The following is a 16,849-nucleotide window of genomic DNA, read 5'->3' on the forward strand; positions in this document are numbered from 1 at the left end:
GTGTCTGTGATGTCCCATGTGACAGCTTCTGTGATGTCACATGTGACAGTGTCTATGATGTCAAATGTGACAGTGTCTATGATGTCATATTTGACTTTGATTGTTTAATGTAATTTATCTTTACTTCAAAGCCATCACTACCAGGTTCAGTGCCTATAAGAGTTATGGAGGAGACCTTATGAGCACAACAGCTCCAAAACTAGACCACAGATCCACAAATCTTCGATACACGAGACCGTCAGAAGACAGTATATACTTCAGTACACATATATAATACCCCTATATTTAGCCAACATGCCAAAGAACAAGTCAGGAAGGGTAAGGTTTCTAAGCAGGACACATCGACGATTTTATTTTATTTTTCCAATGTTTGTCTCAAACTCAAAAAATTTTTTTCTGTGAGGGGATGGACTTTAAATGAACCCATCACATTGGTGCTAATGCTAGAATGCTAGCAGTAGCATACTAGTGATTTTTTTTAATTTGTGTGTGCACTGCGTGGTGAAATCTCTCGCAAGTCACGTAATTAAACGTAAACGTAATTATTGACAATAATAATAAATATTGTAGTTAATTAGTTATATCATTAGCTATATATTGTTTGTTTTTCATTTAATCAATAATCGTGTAAATCCTGAAACCGTGATATTTCCTCTGGCTCTGCGCCAAAATTTCATATCGTGACATCCATAGTATGTAGAGACTGTATTTAACAGAATTGAAGAAACTGTATTTAAATGTACTGGTGGTTAAATCAATGATTTGTTGGTCTGGTTCATCAACATTTAATTCAAAGTGAGTGTGGGACTGTGTTTTTAACTGTTATATGTTTGTTCGTGTCTTTCAGGTGCCAGACCACGAGAAATTGTTTGAGGACCTCCTTGAGGAAAAGCAGAATTTGGATTCTAAGAATATGCATCTGGCTCATGAAAATGCCAGTCTGAAGATCGCCATGTCCTGCAAAGAAGCTTCATGGAAAAAGGAAAAGGAGAGCATGCAGAATGCAGATTATGAAAAACTCAAGGAAGAACTACAGCTCGACCTTAAGGATGCCAAGAAAGAGTTGAGGCTCCAAGAGAAGGACTACAGGTCCTTGAGTACTCGTTGTCAAAGCCAGCAGGCAGAGATCCACAAGATCAGACGTGACCTCAAGCAAAGGTGCAACCACGTCAATGAGCTGGAGTACTCCATTAAACAGAGGGAACAGGTGATCGACAGGACAGTGCATGAGAAAATGGCACTGGAAGAGGAAATCAATGAGCTCACAACCAAGCTCAAAGCTATGGGGACAAAAGTTCTCCAGAACGAGCCTGACTGGCAGTCAGAAATCAAGGCTCTGAAGCACGAGCTCAGCCGTGAGCAGGCAGAGAAGGAGGCTGGCTCCAGTAGAATCAAGGAGCTGGAGAGACAGCTCAAGGTCACAGAAGAGAAGTGGGTGACCAAACATGAGGCCAGAATTGTCCAAACGGATCAGCTGATCAACAGTCTCACCAGTCAAAATAAGGCACTGGAAGCCAGCAACAAGAAACTCCTGTCCATGCAGCAAGCCATGGAGGCAAGGATCCTCCAGAACAAGACTGAGTGGGAGACTAAAGTTAACACTCTGGAGGACCATCTCAGTAGTGAGCGGGTGGAGAAGGAGGCTGGCTCCAATCGAATCAAGGAGCTGGAGAGACAGCTCAAGGTCACAGAAGAGAAGTGGGTGACCAAACATGAGGCCAGAATTGTCTATACGGATCAGGTGATCAACAGTCTCAGCAGTCAGAATATGGCACTGGAAGCCAGCAACCAGAGGCTCATCTCCGTGCAGCAAGCCATCGAGGCAAGGATCCTCCAGAACAAGACTGAGTGGGAGACGAAAGTTAACACTCTGGAGGACCATCTCAGTAGTGAGCAGGCTGAGAAGGAGGCTGGCTTCACAAAAATCAAGGAGCTGGAGAAACTGGTCAGCAATACTGAGCAGATGTGGGCGGCCAAGCATGAGGCAGCCATACTAAAGCTGCTTATTCTGAAACAGATCAAGCTTCAGGTAAGTCACATCAGCTCTGTTTGATCTGAATAAGAACTTGTTGCACTTTAAGTTTGTTTCTTATTCAGACTTTTGAAAGAGAAAATATCTAAACACTTGTCGTCTCTGTCTTTTCAGGAACTGGCCTTGATGACCGATAAGGACAAGGCAAGGATTCAAAAGGAGCAAAAGAAAGCAAAGAAAGAGGCAGAGAAGAGGCAAAAGAAGGAGCTGCAAGAGAAGAAGAGGCAGGAGCAGAGAGACAAACTAGACAGAGAGAAGGAGGAGAAGCGGCAAAGGAAATGAAGAAAATATTTACATTTAGGGCATTTAGCAGATGCTTTTGTCCAAAGCAACTTACAATAAGTACATTTGTCACAAGAGAGAAACCATTCTTAAAAAAATAAAGACATTTGAAATTGAATCAATCATCTCTTGTTTCTTCCTCAATACACCCTGGTGTTCATTTTGTAAGTCATGGTTCCATATAGAGTCAAATATATGATGTGTATATGATGTGATTGAAAGCTAGTAATGTCCAATGGGTGCAGGTCGAGGAGGGCATGCAGTGTCCTCGAGCTCTCAGTCAGGCTCCACCCCTCGCTCCTACTAATGTGGTCACTTCTGATTTTAAAAAACGAGATGTATTTTCAGACTTTCATTCTTCACATTTTAGATTCACATCTAAAAAGAAATGATTGTAGGGCTCATATCATGGAAAACTGTTTGTTTAATATCACATTTAACTGACAGTGTCTGTGATGTCCCATGTGACAGCTTCTGTGATGTCACATGTGACAGTGTCTATGATGTCACATGTGACAGTGTCTATGATGTCATATTTGACTTTGATTGTTTAATGTAATTTATCTTTACTTCAAAGCCATCACTACCAGGTTCAGTGCCTATAAGAGTTATGGAGGAGACCTTATGAGCACAACAGCTCCAAAACTAGACCACAGATCCACAAATCTTCGATACACGAGACCGTCAGAAGACAGTATATACTTCAGTACACATATATAATACCCCTATATTTAGCCAACATGCCAAAGAACAATTCAGGAAGGGTAAGGTTTCTAAGCAGGACACATTGACGATTTTATTTTATTTTTCCAATGTTTGTCTCAAACTCAAAAATATTTTTTCTGTGAGGGGATGGACTTTAAATGAACCCATCACATTGATGCTAATGCTAGAATGCTAGCAGTAGCATACTAGTGATTTTTTTTAATTTGTGTGTGCACTGCGTGGTGAAATCTCTCGCAAGTCACGTAATTAAACGTAAACGTAATTGTTGACAATAATAATAAATATTGTAGTTAATTAATTATATCATTAGCTATATATTGTTTGTTTTTCATTTAATCAATAATCGTGTAAATCCTGAAACCGTGATATTTCCTCTGGCTCTGCGCCAAAATTTCATATCGTGACATCCATAGTATGTAGAGACTGTATTTAACAGAATTGAAGAAACTGTATTTAAATGTACTGGTGGTTAAATCAATGATTTGTTGGTCTGGTTCATCAACATTTAATTCAAAGTGAGTGTGGGACTGTGTTTTTAACTGTTATATGTTTGTTCGTGTCTTTCAGGTGCCAGACCACGAGAAATTGTTTGAGGACCTCCTTGAGGAAAAGCAGAATTTGGATTCTAAGAATATGCATCTGGCTCATGAAAATGCCAGTCTGAAGATCGCCATGTCCTGCAAAGAAGCTTCATGGAAAAAGGAAAAGGAGAGCATGCAGAATGCAGATTATGAAAAACTCAAGGAAGAACTACAGCTCGACCTTAAGGATGCCAAGAAAGAGTTGAGGCTCCAAGAGAAGGACTACAGGTCCTTGAGTACTCGTTGTCAAAGCCAGCAGGCAGAGATCCACAAGATCAGACGTGACCTCAAGCAAAGGTGCAACCACGTCAATGAGCTGGAGTACTCCATTAAACAGAGGGAACAGGTGATCGACAGGACAGTGCATGAGAAAATGGCACTGGAAGAGGAAATCAATGAGCTCACAACCAAGCTCAAAGCTATGGGGACAAAAGTTCTCCAGAACGAGCCTGACTGGCAGTCAGAAATCAAGGCTCTGAAGCACGAGCTCAGCCGTGAGCAGGCAGAGAAGGAGGCTGGCTCCAGTAGAATCAAGGAGCTGGAGAGACAGCTCAAGGTCACAGAAGAGAAGTGGGTGACCAAACATGAGGCCAGAATTGTCCAAACGGATCAGCTGATCAACAGTCTCACCAGTCAAAATAAGGCACTGGAAGCCAGCAACAAGAAACTCCTGTCCATGCAGCAAGCCATGGAGGCAAGGATCCTCCAGAACAAGACTGAGTGGGAGACTAAAGTTAACACTCTGGAGGACCATCTCAGTAGTGAGCGGGTGGAGAAGGAGGCTGGCTCCAATCGAATCAAGGAGCTGGAGAGACAGCTCAAGGTCACAGAAGAGAAGTGGGTGACCAAACATGAGGCCAGAATTGTCTATACGGATCAGGTGATCAACAGTCTCAGCAGTCAGAATATGGCACTGGAAGCCAGCAACCAGAGGCTCATCTCCGTGCAGCAAGCCATCGAGGCAAGGATCCTCCAGAACAAGACTGAGTGGGAGACGAAAGTTAACACTCTGGAGGACCATCTCAGTAGTGAGCAGGCTGAGAAGGAGGCTGGCTTCACAAAAATCAAGGAGCTGGAGAAACTGGTCAGCAATACTGAGCAGATGTGGGCGGCCAAGCATGAGGCAGCCATACTAAAGCTGCTCATTCTGAAACAGATCAAGCTTCAGGTAAGTCACATCAGCTCTGTTTGATCTGAATAAGAACTTGTTGCACTTTAAGTTTGTTTCTTATTCAGACTTTTGAAAGAGAAAATATCTAAACACTTGTCGTCTCTGTCTTTTCAGGAACTGGCCTTGATGACCGATAAGGACAAGGCAAGGATTCAAAAGGAGCAAAAGAAAGCAAAGAAAGAGGCAGAGAAGAGGCAAAAGAAGGAGCTGCAAGAGAAGAAGAGGCAGGAGCAGAGAGACAAACTAGACAGAGAGAAGGAGGAGAAGCGGCAAAGGAAATGAAGAAAATATTTACATTTAGGGCATTTAGCAGATGCTTTTGTCCAAAGCAACTTACAATAAGTACATTTGTCACAAGAGAGAAACCATTCTTAAAAAAATAAAGACATTTGAAATTGAATCAATCATCTCTTGTTTCTTCCTCAATACACCCTGGTGTTCATTTTGTAAGTCATGGTTCCATATAGAGTCAAATATATGATGTGTATATGATGTGATTGAAAGCTAGTAATGTCCAATGGGTGCAGGTCGAGGAGGGCATGCAGTGTCCTCGAGCTCTCAGTCAGGCTCCACCCCTCGCTCCTACTAATGTGGTCACTTCTGATTTTAAAAAACGAGATGTATTTTCAGACTTTCATTCTTCACATTTTAGATTCACATCTAAAAAGAAATGATTGTAGGGCTCATATCATGGAAAACTGTTCTTTTAATATCACATTTAACTGACAGTGTCTGTGATGTCCCATGTGACAGCTTCTGTGATGTCACATGTGACAGTGTCTATGATGTCAAATGTGACAGTGTCTATGATGTCATATTTGACTTTGATTGTTTAATGTAATTTATCTTTACTTCAAAGCCATCACTACCAGGTTCAGTGCCTATAAGAGTTATGGAGGAGACCTTATGAGCACAACAGCTCCAAAACTAGACCACAGATCCACAAATCTTCGATACACGAGACCGTCAGAAGACAGTATATACTTCAGTACACATATATAATACCCCTATATTTAGCCAACATGCCAAAGAACAAGTCAGGAAGGGTAAGGTTTCTAAGCAGGACACATCGACGATTTTATTTTATTTTTCCAATGTTTGTCTCAAACTCAAAAAAATTTTTTCTGTGAGGGGATGGACTTTAAATGAACCCATCACATTGGTGCTAATGCTAGAATGCTAGCAGTAGCATACTAGTGATTTTTTTTAATTTGTGTGTGCACTGCGTGGTGAAATCTCTCGCAAGTCACGTAATTAAACGTAAACGTAATTGTTGACAATAATAATAAATATTGTAGTTAATTAGTTATATCATTAGCTATATATTGTTTGTTTTTCATTTAATCAATAATCGTGTAAATCCTGAAACCGTGATATTTCCTCTGGCTCTGCGCCAAAATTTCATATCGTGACATCCATAGTATGTAGAGACTGTATTTAACAGAATTGAAGAAACTGTATTTAAATGTACTGGTGGTTAAATCAATGATTTGTTGGTCTGGTTCATCAACATTTAATTCAAAGTGAGTGTGGGACTGTGTTTTTAACTGTTATATGTTTGTTCGTGTCTTTCAGGTGCCAGACCACGAGAAATTGTTTGAGGACCTCCTTGAGGAAAAGCAGAATTTGGATTCTAAGAATATGCATCTGGCTCATGAAAATGCCAGTCTGAAGATCGCCATGTCCTGCAAAGAAGCTTCATGGAAAAAGGAAAAGGAGAGCATGCAGAATGCAGATTATGAAAAACTCAAGGAAGAACTACAGCTCGACCTTAAGGATGCCAAGAAAGAGTTGAGGCTCCAAGAGAAGGACTACAGGTCCTTGAGTACTCGTTGTCAAAGCCAGCAGGCAGAGATCCACAAGATCAGACGTGACCTCAAGCAAAGGTGCAACCACGTCAATGAGCTGGAGTACTCCATTAAACAGAGGGAACAGGTGATCGACAGGACAGTGCATGAGAAAATGGCACTGGAAGAGGAAATCAATGAGCTCACAACCAAGCTCAAAGCTATGGGGACAAAAGTTCTCCAGAACGAGCCTGACTGGCAGTCAGAAATCAAGGCTCTGAAGCACGAGCTCAGCCGTGAGCAGGCAGAGAAGGAGGCTGGCTCCAGTAGAATCAAGGAGCTGGAGAGACAGCTCAAGGTCACAGAAGAGAAGTGGGTGACCAAACATGAGGCCAGAATTGTCCAAACGGATCAGCTGATCAACAGTCTCACCAGTCAAAATAAGGCACTGGAAGCCAGCAACAAGAAACTCCTGTCCATGCAGCAAGCCATGGAGGCAAGGATCCTCCAGAACAAGACTGAGTGGGAGACTAAAGTTAACACTCTGGAGGACCATCTCAGTAGTGAGCGGGTGGAGAAGGAGGCTGGCTCCAATCGAATCAAGGAGCTGGAGAGACAGCTCAAGGTCACAGAAGAGAAGTGGGTGACCAAACATGAGGCCAGAATTGTCTATACGGATCAGGTGATCAACAGTCTCAGCAGTCAGAATATGGCACTGGAAGCCAGCAACCAGAGGCTCATCTCCGTGCAGCAAGCCATCGAGGCAAGGATCCTCCAGAACAAGACTGAGTGGGAGACGAAAGTTAACACTCTGGAGGACCATCTCAGTAGTGAGCAGGCTGAGAAGGAGGCTGGCTTCACAAAAATCAAGGAGCTGGAGAAACTGGTCAGCAATACTGAGCAGATGTGGGCGGCCAAGCATGAGGCAGCCATACTAAAGCTGCTTATTCTGAAACAGATCAAGCTTCAGGTAAGTCACATCAGCTCTGTTTGATCTGAATAAGAACTTGTTGCACTTTAAGTTTGTTTCTTATTCAGACTTTTGAAAGAGAAAATATCTAAACACTTGTCGTCTCTGTCTTTTCAGGAACTGGCCTTGATGACCGATAAGGACAAGGCAAGGATTCAAAAGGAGCAAAAGAAAGCAAAGAAAGAGGCAGAGAAGAGGCAAAAGAAGGAGCTGCAAGAGAAGAAGAGGCAGGAGCAGAGAGACAAACTAGACAGAGAGAAGGAGGAGAAGCGGCAAAGGAAATGAAGAAAATATTTACATTTAGGGCATTTAGCAGATGCTTTTGTCCAAAGCAACTTACAATAAGTACATTTGTCACAAGAGAGAAACCATTCTTAAAAAAATAAAGACATTTGAAATTGAATCAATCATCTCTTGTTTCTTCCTCAATACACCCTGGTGTTCATTTTGTAAGTCATGGTTCCATATAGAGTCAAATATATGATGTGTATATGATGTGATTGAAAGCTAGTAATGTCCAATGGGTGCAGGTCGAGGAGGGCATGCAGTGTCCTCGAGCTCTCAGTCAGGCTCCACCCCTCGCTCCTACTAATGTGGTCACTTCTGATTTTAAAAAACGAGATGTATTTTCAGACTTTCATTCTTCACATTTTAGATTCACATCTAAAAAGAAATGATTGTAGGGCTCATATCATGGAAAACTGTTTGTTTAATATCACATTTAACTGACAGTGTCTGTGATGTCCCATGTGACAGCTTCTGTGATGTCACATGTGACAGTGTCTATGATGTCACATGTGACAGTGTCTATGATGTCATATTTGACTTTGATTGTTTAATGTAATTTATCTTTACTTCAAAGCCATCACTACCAGGTTCAGTGCCTATAAGAGTTATGGAGGAGACCTTATGAGCACAACAGCTCCAAAACTAGACCACAGATCCACAAATCTTCGATACACGAGACCGTCAGAAGACAGTATATACTTCAGTACACATATATAATACCCCTATATTTAGCCAACATGCCAAAGAACAATTCAGGAAGGGTAAGGTTTCTAAGCAGGACACATTGACGATTTTATTTTATTTTTCCAATGTTTGTCTCAAACTCAAAAATATTTTTTCTGTGAGGGGATGGACTTTAAATGAACCCATCACATTGATGCTAATGCTAGAATGCTAGCAGTAGCATACTAGTGATTTTTTTTAATTTGTGTGTGCACTGCGTGGTGAAATCTCTCGCAAGTCACGTAATTAAACGTAAACGTAATTGTTGACAATAATAATAAATATTGTAGTTAATTAATTATATCATTAGCTATATATTGTTTGTTTTTCATTTAATCAATAATCGTGTAAATCCTGAAACCGTGATATTTCCTCTGGCTCTGCGCCAAAATTTCATATCGTGACATCCATAGTATGTAGAGACTGTATTTAACAGAATTGAAGAAACTGTATTTAAATGTACTGGTGGTTAAATCAATGATTTGTTGGTCTGGTTCATCAACATTTAATTCAAAGTGAGTGTGGGACTGTGTTTTTAACTTTTATATGTTTGTTCGTGTCTTTCAGGTGCCAGACCACGAGAAATTGTTTGAGGACCTCCTTGAGGAAAAGCAGAATTTGGATTCTAAGAATATGCATCTGGCTCATGAAAATGCCAGTCTGAAGATCGCCATGTCCTGCAAAGAAGCTTCATGGAAAAAGGAAAAGGAGAGCATGCAGAATGCAGATTATGAAAAACTCAAGGAAGAACTACAGCTCGACCTTAAGGATGCCAAGAAAGAGTTGAGGCTCCAAGAGAAGGACTACAGGTCCTTGAGTACTCGTTGTCAAAGCCAGCAGGCAGAGATCCACAAGATCAGACGTGACCTCAAGCAAAGGTGCAACCACGTCAATGAGCTGGAGTACTCCATTAAACAGAGGGAACAGGTGATCGACAGGACAGTGCATGAGAAAATGGCACTGGAAGAGGAAATCAATGAGCTCACAACCAAGCTCAAAGCTATGGGGACAAAAGTTCTCCAGAACGAGCCTGACTGGCAGTCAGAAATCAAGGCTCTGAAGCACGAGCTCAGCCGTGAGCAGGCAGAGAAGGAGGCTGGCTCCAGTAGAATCAAGGAGCTGGAGAGACAGCTCAAGGTCACAGAAGAGAAGTGGGTGACCAAACATGAGGCCAGAATTGTCCAAACGGATCAGCTGATCAACAGTCTCACCAGTCAAAATAAGGCACTGGAAGCCAGCAACAAGAAACTCCTGTCCATGCAGCAAGCCATGGAGGCAAGGATCCTCCAGAACAAGACTGAGTGGGAGACTAAAGTTAACACTCTGGAGGACCATCTCAGTAGTGAGCGGGTGGAGAAGGAGGCTGGCTCCAATCGAATCAAGGAGCTGGAGAGACAGCTCAAGGTCACAGAAGAGAAGTGGGTGACCAAACATGAGGCCAGAATTGTCTATACGGATCAGGTGATCAACAGTCTCAGCAGTCAGAATATGGCACTGGAAGCCAGCAACCAGAGGCTCATCTCCGTGCAGCAAGCCATCGAGGCAAGGATCCTCCAGAACAAGACTGAGTGGGAGACGAAAGTTAACACTCTGGAGGACCATCTCAGTAGTGAGCAGGCTGAGAAGGAGGCTGGCTTCACAAAAATCAAGGAGCTGGAGAAACTGGTCAGCAATACTGAGCAGATGTGGGCGGCCAAGCATGAGGCAGCCATACTAAAGCTGCTCATTCTGAAACAGATCAAGCTTCAGGTAAGTCACATCAGCTCTGTTTGATCTGAATAAGAACTTGTTGCACTTTAAGTTTGTTTCTTATTCAGACTTTTGAAAGAGAAAATATCTAAACACTTGTCGTCTCTGTCTTTTCAGGAACTGGCCTTGATGACCGATAAGGACAAGGCAAGGATTCAAAAGGAGCAAAAGAAAGCAAAGAAAGAGGCAGAGAAGAGGCAAAAGAAGGAGCTGCAAGAGAAGAAGAGGCAGGAGCAGAGAGACAAACTAGACAGAGAGAAGGAGGAGAAGCGGCAAAGGAAATGAAGAAAATATTTACATTTAGGGCATTTAGCAGATGCTTTTGTCCAAAGCAACTTACAATAAGTACATTTGTCACAAGAGAGAAACCATTCTTAAAAAAATAAAGACATTTGAAATTGAATCAATCATCTCTTGTTTCTTCCTCAATACACCCTGGTGTTCATTTTGTAAGTCATGGTTCCATATAGAGTCAAATATATGATGTGTATATGATGTGATTGAAAGCTAGTAATGTCCAATGGGTGCAGGTCGAGGAGGGCATGCAGTGTCCTCGAGCTCTCAGTCAGGCTCCACCCCTCGCTCCTACTAATGTGGTCACTTCTGATTTTAAAAAACGAGATGTATTTTCAGACTTTCATTCTTCACATTTTAGATTCACATCTAAAAAGAAATGATTGTAGGGCTCATATCATGGAAAACTGTTTGTTTAATATCACATTTAACTGACAGTGTCTGTGGTGTCCCATGTGACAGCTTCTGTGATGTCACATGTGACAGTGTCTATGATGTCATATTTGACTTTGATTGTTTAATGTAATTTATCTTTACTTCAAAGCCATCACTACCAGGTTCAGTGCCTATAAGAGTTATGGAGGAGACCTTATGAGCACAACAGCTCCAAAACTAGACCACAGATCCACAAATCTTCGATACACGAGACCGTCAGAAGACAGTATATACTTCAGTACACATATATAATACCCCTATATTTAGCCAACATGCCAAAGAACAAGTCAGGAAGGGTAAGGTTTCTAAGCAGGACACATCGACGATTTTATTTTATTTTTCCAATGTTTGTCTCAAACTCAAAAATATTTTTTCTGTGAGGGGATGGACTTTAAATGAACCCATCACATTGGTGCTAATGCTAGAATGCTAGCAGTAGCATACTAGTGATTTTTTTTAATTTGTGTGTGCACTGCGTGGTGAAATCTCTCGCAAGTCACGTAATTAAACGTAAACGTAATTGTTGACAATAATAATAAATATTGTAGTTAATTAGTTATATCATTAGCTATATATTGTTTGTTTTTCATTTAATCAATAATCGTGTAAATCCTGAAACCGTGATATTTCCTCTGGCTCTGCGCCAAAATTTCATATCGTGACATCCATAGTATGTAGAGACTGTATTTAACAGAATTGAAGAAACTGTATTTAAATGTACTGGTGGTTAAATCAATGATTTGTTGGTCTGGTTCATCAACATTTAATTCAAAGTGAGTGTGGGACTGTGTTTTTAACTGTTATATGTTTGTTCGTGTCTTTCAGGTGCCAGACCACGAGAAATTGTTTGAGGACCTCCTTGAGGAAAAGCAGAATTTGGATTCTAAGAATATGCATCTGGCTCATGAAAATGCCAGTCTGAAGATCGCCATGTCCTGCAAAGAAGCTTCATGGAAAAAGGAAAAGGAGAGCATGCAGAATGCAGATTATGAAAAACTCAAGGAAGAACTACAGCTCGACCTTAAGGATGCCAAGAAAGAGTTGAGGCTCCAAGAGAAGGACTACAGGTCCTTGAGTACTCGTTGTCAAAGCCAGCAGGCAGAGATCCACAAGATCAGACGTGACCTCAAGCAAAGGTGCAACCACGTCAATGAGCTGGAGTACTCCATTAAACAGAGGGAACAGGTGATCGACAGGACAGTGCATGAGAAAATGGCACTGGAAGAGGAAATCAATGAGCTCACAACCAAGCTCAAAGCTATGGGGACAAAAGTTCTCCAGAACGAGCCTGACTGGCAGTCAGAAATCAAGGCTCTGAAGCACGAGCTCAGCCGTGAGCAGGCAGAGAAGGAGGCTGGCTCCAGTAGAATCAAGGAGCTGGAGAGACAGCTCAAGGTCACAGAAGAGAAGTGGGTGACCAAACATGAGGCCAGAATTGTCCAAACGGATCAGCTGATCAACAGTCTCACCAGTCAAAATAAGGCACTGGAAGCCAGCAACAAGAAACTCCTGTCCATGCAGCAAGCCATGGAGGCAAGGATCCTCCAGAACAAGACTGAGTGGGAGACTAAAGTTAACACTCTGGAGGACCATCTCAGTAGTGAGCGGGTGGAAAAGGAGGCTGGCTCCAATCGAATCAAGGAGCTGGAGAGACAGCTCAAGGTCACAGAAGAGAAGTGGGTGACCAAACATGAGGCCAGAATTGTCTATACGGATCAGGTGATCAACAGTCTCAGCAGTCAAAATATGGCACTGGAAGCCAGCAACCAGAGGCTCATCTCCGTGCAGCAAGCCATCGAGGCAAGGATCCTCCAGAACAAGACTGAGTGGGAGACGAAAGTTAACACTCTGGAGGACCATCTCAGTAGTGAGCAGGCTGAGAAGGAGGCTGGCTTCACAAAAATCAAGGAGCTGGAGAAACTGGTCAGCAATACTGAGCAGATGTGGGCGGCCAAGCATGAGGCAGCCATACTAAAGCTGCTCATTCTGAAACAGATCAAGCTTCAGGTAAGTCACATCAGCTCTGTTTGATCTGAATAAGAACTTGTTGCACTTTAAGTTTGTTTCTTATTCAGACTTTTGAAAGAGAAAATATCTAAACACTTGTCGTCTCTGTCTTTTCAGGAACTGGCCTTGATGACCGATAAGGACAAGGCAAGGATTCAAAAGGAGCAAAAGAAAGCAAAGAAAGAGGCAGAGAAGAGGCAAAAGAAGGAGCTGCAAGAGAAGAAGAGGCAGGAGCAGAGAGACAAACTAGACAGAGAGAAGGAGGAGAAGCGGCAAAGGAAATGAAGAAAATATTTACATTTAGGGCATTTAGCAGATGCTTTTGTCCAAAGCAACTTACAATAAGTACATTTGTCACAAGAGAGAAACCATTCTTAAAAAAATAAAGACATTTGAAATTGAATCAATCATCTCTTGTTTCTTCCTCAATACACCCTGGTGTTCATTTTGTAAGTCATGGTTCCATATAGAGTCAAATATATGATGTGTATATGATGTGATTGAAAGCTAGTAATGTCCAATGGGTGCAGGTCGAGGAGGGCATGCAGTGTCCTCGAGCTCTCAGTCAGGCTCCACCCCTCGCTCCTACTAATGTGGTCACTTCTGATTTTAAAAAACGAGATGTATTTTCAGACTTTCATTCTTCACATTTTAGATTCACATCTAAAAAGAAATGATTGTAGGGCTCATATCATGGAAAACTGTTTGTTTAATATCACATTTAACTGACAGTGTCTGTGATGTCCCATGTGACAGCTTCTGTGATGTCACATGTGACAGTGTCTATGATGTCATATTTGACTTTGATTGTTTAATGTAATTTATCTTTACTTCAAAGCCATCACTACCAGGTTCAGTGCCTATAAGAGTTATGGAGGAGACCTTATGAGCACAACAGCTCCAAAACTAGACCACAGATCCACAAATCTTCGATACACGAGACCGTCAGAAGACAGTATATACTTCAGTACACATATATAATACCCCTATATTTAGCCAACATGCCAAAGAACAAGTCAGGAAGGGTAAGGTTTCTAAGCAGGACACATCGACGATTTTATTTTATTTTTCCAATGTTTGTCTCAAACTCAAAAATATTTTTTCTGTGAGGGGATGGACTTTAAATGAACCCATCACATTGGTGCTAATGCTAGAATGCTAGCAGTAGCATACTAGTGATTTTTTTTAATTTGTGTGTGCACTGCGTGGTGAAATCTCTCGCAAGTCACGTAATTAAACGTAAACGTAATTGTTGACAATAATAATAAATATTGTAGTTAATTAGTTATATCATTAGCTATATATTGTTTGTTTTTCATTTAATCAATAATCGTGTAAATCCTGAAACCGTGATATTTCCTCTGGCTCTGCGCCAAAATTTCATATCGTGACATCCATAGTATGTAGAGACTGTATTTAACAGAATTGAAGAAACTGTATTTAAATGTACTGGTGGTTAAATCAATGATTTGTTGGTCTGGTTCATCAACATTTAATTCAAAGTGAGTGTGGGACTGTGTTTTTAACTGTTATATGTTTGTTCGTGTCTTTCAGGTGCCAGACCACGAGAAATTGTTTGAGGACCGCCTTTTGGAAAAGCAGAATTTGGATTCTAAGAATATGCATCTGGCTCATGAAAATGCCAGTCTGAAGATCGCCATGTCCTGCAAAGAAGCTTCATGGAAAAAGGAAAAGGAGAGCATGCAGAATGCAGATTATGAAAAACTCAAGGAAGAACTACAGCTCGACCTTAAGGATGCCAAGAAAGAGTTGAGGCTCCAAGAGAAGGACTACAGGTCCTTGAGTACTCGTTGTCAAAGCCAGCAGGCAGAGATCCACAAGATCAGACGTGACCTCAAGCAAAGGTGCAACCACGTCAATGAGCTGGAGTACTCCATTAAACAGAGGGAACAGGTGATCGACAGGACAGTGCATGAGAAAATGGCACTGGAAGAGGAAATCAATGAGCTCACAACCAAGCTCAAAGCTATGGGGACAAAAGTTCTCCAGAACGAGCCTGACTGGCAGTCAGAAATCAAGGCTCTGAAGCACGAGCTCAGCCGTGAGCAGGCAGAGAAGGGGGCTGGCTCCAGTAGAATCAAGGAGCTGGAGAGACAGCTCAAGGTCACAGAAGAGAAGTGGGTGACCAAACATGAGGCCAGAATTGTCCAAACGGATCAGCTGATCAACAGTCTCACCAGTCAAAATAAGGCACTGGAAGCCAGCAACAAGAAACTCCTGTCCATGCAGCAAGCCATAGAGGCAAGGATCCTCCAGAACAAGACTGAGTGGGAGACTAAAGTTAACACTCTGGAGGACCATCTCAGTAGTGAGCGGGTGGAGAAGGAGGCTGGCTCCAATCGAATCAAGGAGCTGGAGAGACAGCTCAAGGTCACAGAAGAGAAGTGGGTGACCAAACATGAGGCCAGAATTGTCTATACGGAGCAGGTGATCAACAGTCTCAGCAGTCAGAATATGGCACTGGAAGCCAGCAACCAGAGGCTCATCTCCGTGCAGCAAGCCATCGAGGCAAGGATCCTCCAGAACAAGACTGAGTGGGAGACGAAAGTTAACACTCTGGAGGACCATCTCAGTAGTGAGCAGGCTGAGAAGGAGGCTGGCTTCACAAAAATCAAGGAGCTGGAGAAACTGGTCAGCAATACTGAGCAGATGTGGGCGGCCAAGCATGAGGCAGCCATACTAAAGCTGCTCATTCTGAAACAGATCAAGCTTCAGGTAAGTCACATCAGTTCTGTTTGATCTGAATAAGAACTTGTTGCACTTTAAGTTTGTTTCTTATTCAGACTTTTGAAAGAGAAAATATCTAAACACTTGTCGTCTCTGTCTTTTCAGGAACTGGCCTTGATGACCGATAAGGACAAGGCAAGGATTCAAAAGGAGCAAAAGAAAGCAAAGAAAGAGGCAGAGAAGAGGCAAAAGAAGGAGCTGCAAGAGAAGAAGAGGCAGGAGCAGAGAGACAAACTAGACAGAGAGAAGGAGGAGAAGCGGCAAAGGAAATGAAGAAAATATTTACATTTAGGGCATTTAGCAGATGCTTTTGTCCAAAGCAACTTACAATAAGTACATTTGTCACAAGAGAGAAACCATTCTTAAAAAAATAAAGACATTTGAAATTGAATCAATCATCTCTTGTTTCTTCCTCAATACACCCTGGTGTTCATTTTGTAAGTCATGGTTCCATATAGAGTCAAATATATGATGTGTATATGATGTGATTGAAAGCTAGTAATGTCCAATGGGTGCAGGTCGAGGAGGGCATGCAGTGTCCTCGAGCTCTCAGTCAGGCTCCACCCCTCGCTCCTACTAATGTGGTCACTTCTGATTTTAAAAAACGAGATGTATTTTCAGACTTTCATTCTTCACATTTTAGATTCACATCTAAAAAGAAATGATTGTAGGGCTCATATCATGGAAAACTGTTTGTTTAATATCACATTTAACTGACAGTGTCTGTGATGTCCCATGTGACAGCTTCTGTGATGTCACATGTGACAGTGTCTATGATGTCAAATGTGACAGTGTCTATGATGTCATATTTGACTTTGATTGTTTAATGTAATTTATCTTTACTTCAAAGCCATCACTACCAGGTTCAGTGCCTATAAGAGTTATGGAGGAGACCTTATGAGCACAACAGCTCCAAAACTAGACCACAGATCCACAAATCTTCGATACACGAGACCGTCAGAAGACAGTATATACTTCAGTACACATATATAATACCCCTATATTTAGCCAACATGCCAAAGAACAAGTCAGGAAGGGTAAGGTTTCTAAGCAGGA

The sequence above is a fragment of the Paralichthys olivaceus genome, chromosome 7 (assembly GCF_024713975.1).
Source record: "Paralichthys olivaceus isolate ysfri-2021 chromosome 7, ASM2471397v2, whole genome shotgun sequence".
NCBI lineage: Eukaryota > Metazoa > Chordata > Actinopteri > Pleuronectiformes > Paralichthyidae > Paralichthys > Paralichthys olivaceus.